Source organism: Prinia subflava, chromosome 31, assembly GCF_021018805.1.
Source record: "Prinia subflava isolate CZ2003 ecotype Zambia chromosome 31, Cam_Psub_1.2, whole genome shotgun sequence".
NCBI classification, from domain to species: Eukaryota; Metazoa; Chordata; class Aves; order Passeriformes; family Cisticolidae; genus Prinia; species Prinia subflava.
This window is the reverse complement of record NC_086277.1, coordinates 22523-30156: the sequence shown is the minus strand read 5'-3', so window position 1 is coordinate 30156 and position 7634 is coordinate 22523. Positions and strand designations below refer to the sequence as shown.

Here is a 7634-nt window from a genome sequence, read left to right as displayed (position 1 = left end):
AGGGATCAAATCTGGGGTTGATTCATCTGTGCTGTCATACAAGGAACAATACTGGTGCTGGCACCTCCAGGCTGTGAATAATAGAGCTTATCTGGGACTGCCACCTCTGTTGCGACACAAAGGGAGCAAAGCTGGGGCTGCCACCTCTGTGGTGTCACAAAGGGAGAAAAGCTCTTTTTGCCACATCTGTGGTGTCACAAGGGAATCAAAGCCAGGGCTGCCACCTCTGTGGTTTCACAAAGGGAGGAAAGCTGGAGCTGCCACCTCTGTGGTGTCACAGAGGCAGCAAAGCTGGGGCTGCGGCCTCTGTGGATTCACAGAGGCAGCAAAGCTGGGGCTGCCACCTCTGCAATGTCACAATGGGATCAAAGCTGAGGCTGCCTCCTCTGAGATTTAAATAAGGGAGCAAAGCTGGGGCTGCCACCTCTGCAATGTCACAATGGGATCAAAGCTGAGGCTGCCTCCTCTGAGGTTTAAATAGGGGAGCAAAGCTGGGGCTGCCACCTCTGTGGGATCCCAAAGGGAGCAACGGTGGCCATGTCACCTCTGTGGTGTCATCAAGGGAGAAAAGCTGCCATGGCCAGCTCGGTGGTGTCACAAAAAGAGCAAAGCTGGGGCTTCCACCTCTGAGGTTTAAATACGGGAGCAGAGCCAGGGCTGCCACCTCTGTGGAGTCACAGAGGCGACAAACCTGGGGCTGCCACATCTGTGGTGTCACAAAGGCAGCACAGCTGGAGCTTCAACTTCTGTGATGTTATAAAGGGAGCAAAGCTGGGGCTGCCACCTCTGGGGTGTCACTGAGGGAGGAAACGTGGGGCTGCCACCTCTGTGTTGTCACAAATGGAGCAGAGTTTGAGCTTCCTCCAGTGTGGTGTCATAAAGGGAGGAAAGCTGGGTCTGCCTCTTCTGTGGTGTCAGCAAGGGAGCAAAGTTGGTGCTGCAACCTCTGTGGTGTCACAAAGGGAGCAATGCATACATGGACACCTCTGTGGTGTCAGGAAAAGAGCAAAGCTGAAGCTGCCACCTCTGAGGTTTAAATAAGGGAGCACAGCTGGGGCTGCCACCTCTGTGGTGTCACAAATGGATAAAAGCTGGGGCTGGCTAATTTTTGAGCTCACAAAGGGATCAAAGCTGGGGCTGCCACCTCTGGGGTGTCACAAAGGGAACAAAGCTGGGGCTGCCACGTCTGTGGTGTCACAAAGGGAGGAAACCAGGGACTGTCACCCCTGTGGAGTCACAAAGGGAGCGAAACTGGGGCTGCCTCCTTTGTGGTGTCAGAAAGGGATCAAAGCCTGGGCTGCCTCCTCTCTGGTGTCAGCAAGGGAGCAAAGTTGGTGCTGCAACCTCTGTGGTGTCACAAAGGGAGCAGTGCTGGGGCTGCCACCCCTGTGGTGTCACAAAAAGAGCAAAGCTGGGGCTGCCGAATTTTTGAGGTTTCAAAGGGTACAAACCAGGGGCTGCCACCTCTGTGGTGTCACAGAGGGAGGAAAGCTGGGGCTGCCACCTCTGTGGGGTCAGAAATGGCGCAAAGGAGCCGATGCCACCTCTGTGGTTTCAAAGAGGGAACAAAGCTGTGGCTGCCACCTCTGTGGTGTCACAATTGGAGGAAAGCTGGGGCTGCCTCCTCTCTGGTGTGAGAAAGGGAGCAAAGTTAGCGCTGCAACCTCTGTGGTGTCACAAAGGGAGCAATGTTGGCACGGCCACCTTGGTGGTGTCACAAAAAGGGCAAAGCTGAGGCTGCCACCTCTGTGGAGTCAGAGAGAGAACAAACCTGGGGCTGCCACCTCTGTGGTGTCACAGGGGGATAAAAGGTGGGGCTGCCAAATTTTTGAGCTCACAAAGGAGCACAGTTTGGGCTGCCACCTCTGTGGAGTCACAGAGGGAACAAAGCTTGGACTGCCACCTCTGTGGTGTTAAAAAAGGGAGGAAACTAGGGTCTGCCACCACTGTGTTGTCACCAAGGGAGCAAAGCTGGCATGGCAACCTCTGTGGTGTCACAAAAAGAGCAAAGTTGGGGCTACAACCTCTGTTGAGTCACAGAGGGAACAAACTTGGGGCTTCCACCTCTGTGGTGCCATAATGGAATCAAAGCTGAGGCTGCCGAATTTTTGAGCTCACAAAGGGAGCAGTGCTGAGGCTGCCACCTCTGTGGTGTCACAAAGGGAGCAGTGCTGGGGCTGCAACTCCTGTGGTGTCACAAAGGGAGCAAAGCTGGGGATGCCACCACTATGGTGTCACAAAGGGAGGAATGTTGGGGCTCCCAGTGCTGTGGTGTCACAGGGTCTAGCCCTTTGTAAGGGCCGTCCCACTGCCTGCCAAGGGGCCTTTTTCACTCGGCTGAGACAAGGGCTCTTTTCTCTATGAGAAAAGGCTGTCCTCAAGCTCCTTAAGCAGCACATGTTTTGCAGGAATGCTGATTGCTTACCTTCTCAGGTGCTGTGTGTGCAGATTAAAGTACTGAGGTTGGGAGCAGCTCTGCTGGGTGCAGAGTGGTTTTTTTCTTGGTGGGCTTTGGTGTTTCATTTCCTGAATTTTCCCCGTTAGTTCTGGGCACAGCTATGTTACTGGATGTGACACTTGGGTGTGACAAAGTGGAGCTGGCCAAGGGGACCTTGTCAGAGCAGAGTGCAGAGGAATCCAGATGAGCCCAGGCTGAAGCCAGTCAGGTAAGGCTCAGTTGTGTTGAGTGCACAAAGCTCTGGATGCTTCCATTGAGACATCTCCTGGGAGGGAGGGAATATTGGGGTTGCCACCTCTGTGGTGTCACAAAGGCAGCACAGCTGGAGCTTCAACCTCTGTGGTGTTACAAAGGGAGCAAAGCTGGGGCTGTGTAAGAGTCGGTCCGAAAATCCCTCATCTGCCTCACGACTGTCAGAGGCTGAGACCCCCATGGACCCTGGGCCACAGCACAGGAGAGATCCAAGCTTCTTCCTGCAGCTGCTGTCACTGGACCAAGACGCCCTCCTCAGGGACCCATGCAGGAGCAATGGACACTGTCACGGTTCCTGGCCATGTTTGCAGAGGCCGTGTTTGCTCTGACTGACTGTGCTGTACCTGCTGCAGAGCCCAGACCTGCTTGCCCCAAACCTGCCTGATCTGAATGGTTGCACCTGATTCCCAGAGCAACAGGGCTCCTCACAGTGACTCTTGGGTGCTCCCCCCACACTGGCCAGGTGCCCCCCACTTCTGCCTGCATTGGCCGGGTGCCCCCTGCTTCTGAAATGACTATAAAAGCTTCCCCCTGCGACTCACACTCTGAGGCCCTCCCCGGCGGATGACGGATCTATTGATGAGTGCCACGAGGACTGCGAAGGTGGTCTATTGGTACCAGCATCACGAGGACTCACGTCTGTTCAGTCGGTAGCTATACCCTTTCTTTCCTCCTCTCTCTCTCTCTTTCTCTCTCTCTCTCTTTCTTTCCCTTCTTTTCTATCACATAATTGTGTGTATCAATAAAGATACAATTGATTTTACTTGAACTAAGTTATCAATGCCTCTTTTTGCACTCTGAAATCAAAACGAACCATCACGACCATTCTTTGGCTTGTGACATTAAATTGGCGTCACCGTGACAACGTCCTGATTGACAGAGGGGTTGCAGGTTGTCTGTAGTCTGTACTAGGAAGAGGAAGATTAGCCTCAGCCGCACCTAGCCCGTCACTTCGGTGAACGAAGCTAGAAAGCAAGGGGGGCTTTTCTCATTCTTCGCATACTGTAGACACCTAGGTAAAAGCATCCCTATACTCTATTGAGGTTTATCTGTCTTCAGGATTTCACAAAAGATCTCCTAGTGCAAAAAGAGAAACTGTTTTGTGTGTGTGAACTGTCTTGTTGAGAGAAGGGACACCTTGACGTAACTAAACAGTGCCATAGAAGACAGGATTTGTCCCTTCACCCACCCCAGGGAAAGAGGGGAGACGCAGTGTAGCTGTGTGTCTGTACAACCAAGCATTACCTCCCTGTAGTGGTTTTCTGATCCCCTTCACAAAATGACTAATGATTTTATACATAAAACCGAATTTTATGCTCTACTAGCTAAACACAATGCCAGACCCTCTCCAGAGGTGGAATTTTGGGCTAATAATAACTGGTCTAATTTGGAAAGTGTGGTTGATAAAGCATGTTCTTTACAACATGAAACAAAATTTAAACTGGACAAAAATAAAACCATACTCTGCTCAGTTCTGGGAGCCTGCCTTACCGCAGCTGTAGAAACTTGCTTTAAGCGAAGAAGTGAAGAAAATGCAATAATTGACTCCCTTCAAAATTTAGTTGAAATTTTGCAAAACGAAAATCACTCCCTTCAAAATTTAGTTGAAATTTTGCAAAACGAAAATCATTTGCTGCGAGATGAAAATAATTTTCTACGGACTGCCTTGGGAGATGAATATTCTAAAAATTTAGAGAATGCTGACTTCCCAAAAAAGGCAGAAGAAAAAGAAACTCCTCACATTAATCAGATTTACCCCCAGAAAGAATTAGTAAAACATTGTGGGGAACACTGCTGCCCTAACACAACACCTCTAGTTAAAACAGAATGCAACTATATTGATGAAAATTCAGACCCACAAATAATCACTAAAGAAACCCCAGACACCACCACTGAATTATCTAAGCTAAAAGGAGAGTACTTGCGGTTCCCTCATGAATCGGAGACAGGTCATGTTTCCCGAGTATCTCTCAGTGGTGGAAATCAAATTAAATTGACAGAACAAGAAGTTAGTGGGTACTGGGGACATGGAGTTTTCTTAACAATGAGAGACGAACGTAACCCACGGTCCCTGACTCCATGCTCAGCTCACTGGACAGAGGCGTTTAACCCCTTGGAAAAGGGAGACCATTTAACTTTAATTGGTACTCCCGAACAGCCTGTGGAAAACATTCACAAAGCTGCCTGCCTGCAAATGATACATGATGACTCTCCAATGCAATTGCCTGTAAAGCCTGAAATTATGATTCCTTTAATTCAAAAGCCTTTGGAATTACTTAAACCTATAGCAATTGTTTTAAGTTCAGTAGAAAAGCTAGACAGATCCCTCGGAAACCCAAGTGAACCAACCGGATCTACAGATCGTGGTTTCAGTCCTTATCCTACCCCCTCCCAGCCCCCAGCCCCTCAATCTAATTCACCTGCCAGTGATCGTAATGTCTATGTCTATTAAGTGAAATTGCAGTAGAATTGACCAACTATGTTAAAACTCCTAGTAGTGAAAAATCAGAGAAAAGAAAGCAGATCACTAGCTGTCAACACTTGTTGCTATTAGATATCAAAAAAGAGTCCCCAAAGAAAACCCAAATTTGCTGGGGCAACCCCTCAGTAAAAAATCACAGCCCAGCACACACCTTTTTTCTGAGAATCTGGGCAGTGAGCCCAGAAACAATCTAACAATTCAACCCACTGCACCCTCCCCGTCTCAGCAAAGCCTTCTTTCTCAAGGGAACCGACATTCACCCACCCTTGCCCACCCTGCTTTAGCCCAAGAATTAGAAAAAATACCCATAACTGACAATGTAGCTGTTTACCAATGCACCAATGATATTTTTATAGGTAGAGATGAAATAGAAGAAGTGGAAGATCCCCAAGAGAAAATAATCTACAACTTAAAAAGCTTTGATCTACAAATTTCCCCTGAAAGTAAAATTTCTGGGAATTTGATGGAAAAGAAGCATGACATGCATGTGATAACCTCCTTCAATCAAATTAAAATGCCAGAATCTATGAAGGAACTGCAACAACTTTCAGAATTACTAGTGCTTTGCAGAAAACACATCCCTGATTTTGCTAGAATTGCCAGAACTCTTTACAGCTTGCAGAGAAAAGGTAAAATTTGGGAATGGGGTGATTTCCATCAGGAGATTTTAAAATTGTTAATTTTTGAGACAACTGCCCACCAAACACTTGGTCCTACTTATCCTACAGATCCTTTCCAGATGGAATGGGGTTTTTCTTTTTCAGGATTGTTAGTACAACAACCCGTTGCCCTGAGAGCCCCTTTTAAAACTGTTATTCCATATTCAACCCCCCCACCTGACGGGGTGGCTGAAAGAGCCTCAGTCGGAGCTGTAAAAAATCTGACAATGAACTTGGATGGCAGCCCAGAACTACCTGTCTCAGTCACTGAAACAGCCCCTCCCTTTTGCCCCAAGCAGTCTCACCTTACTGCAGAAATTGTCCCAGACTGGGCAAAACGTGAAAAGATCAAATGGACTTCTCATACCTATTGTGGATGGGAGGCTAACAAGTGTTCCAAAATCACTGCTTTTTGCCCGGCAGTTCCAAGCATAAACACACCCTGGATAATTCCTTCATACTAACTTTTCTGCCTTTGAAGGAAGATTCTGTTGTGTTTACTTTTCACAGGAGAACTCCGAGGGACATAAAGACCACATAAAACTATGATAAAACTGGTGATATTTTTAAACATTATTGGTGTTATAAGAACAAAATTAAGAATTTTAAATAGTATTGATTTAGAATAGTCATCCTTATTGGCCTTGAGAACGACTCAGTATTTAAATGTGAATGATCACAAATTGATAATTAATCACAAAACTAAATCTTTTAGCTCTTAGCTGCCTCCAGTCTCAGTAGTGGATGCAGTTAGTGGCTGCCTCAATTATAAAAGAAAGCAGGGGTTTTTTTCTACTGAAATTTGGAAAGTAATTTGAGACAATGCCAATGATTTCGAAAGAGATTTTCAATTCTAGTTGAACTTAGTGAATTGTATTTATGACTCTTTTATAAACACAGCCACAGCTTTTGTATTGACCATATGTAATGCTTTGGTACATTTGATATTCCCTATTATTGTGTTAAGATCAAATCATGATGGAGCTATTCTCTATCCTTTCCAGTATAGGGAATGGGCCCATCAAATTAATGAGAAATTGTAAACTGTTAATTTAGAATTTTTGTATTGTTTGAGAACAACAAAGATTTATTTGTGAAAGTAATAAAATTACACTTGTTTAGACATAGAACAAAATATTTGTCATTTTTAAGTTTACCCTAATGAAACTTCTGAAACAGTTCTTGTGTATATAGGCAATGGATGTGCATGCTTTAGGACTGCTTGTGATGTAGTAACCATAGAGAATGTTATACTAGAAACTAAAAATCATTCAAATTTTTGTGCTTGTAACTTTACTAAAATAACAGCCTGTGATTTCTCATACTCAGCTCCAGTTACATCTTACCAGCTTCTGCAATCTAACTACACACTGATCCACAAGCTATGGCCTACTCCGATTGGGATGAATCTCACCTTAACAAAACAATTTTTGCTTCACCAAGACTTAATTAGGATTTTAAAGAAAATTAAGAAAAACGGACAAAAGACTTTGATAACTGTCCATCACAATGTGGAAGAAATCCATCATGTTCTGGAAAGGGTAAGAAAGGATACCGAGCACAGGTGGATGGATACTCTCTTTGGGTGGTCGCCCACAGCTACGAGTGTCCTGAATAAATTGTCTCATCCCATCGTTGTTCTTTTGATTTTAATTTTGATTGGTTTTGTTTTATCAGCAATCTCATTCTTTTTGAATTGGAGAGTGATGAAAGAGCTTAAACGACTAGACTCTGTAATGTATGCACACAACTTAGTGTACATACCTCCCCCGATAGATATACT

At 45.9% G+C, this 7634-nt stretch overlaps 1 long non-coding RNA gene across 1 annotated transcript; it reads left to right on the top strand.

Annotated features, from left to right (window-relative positions):
* Nucleotides 1-2875: 2875 nt before the first annotated feature.
* Nucleotides 2876-6879, top strand: LOC134562788 (uncharacterized). Its single transcript, XR_010083265.1, has 3 exons — nt 2876-3360; nt 5549-5821; nt 6362-6879. It is a non-coding gene; the product is annotated as an uncharacterized LOC134562788 (long non-coding RNA).
* Nucleotides 6880-7634: the final 755 nt, after the last annotated feature.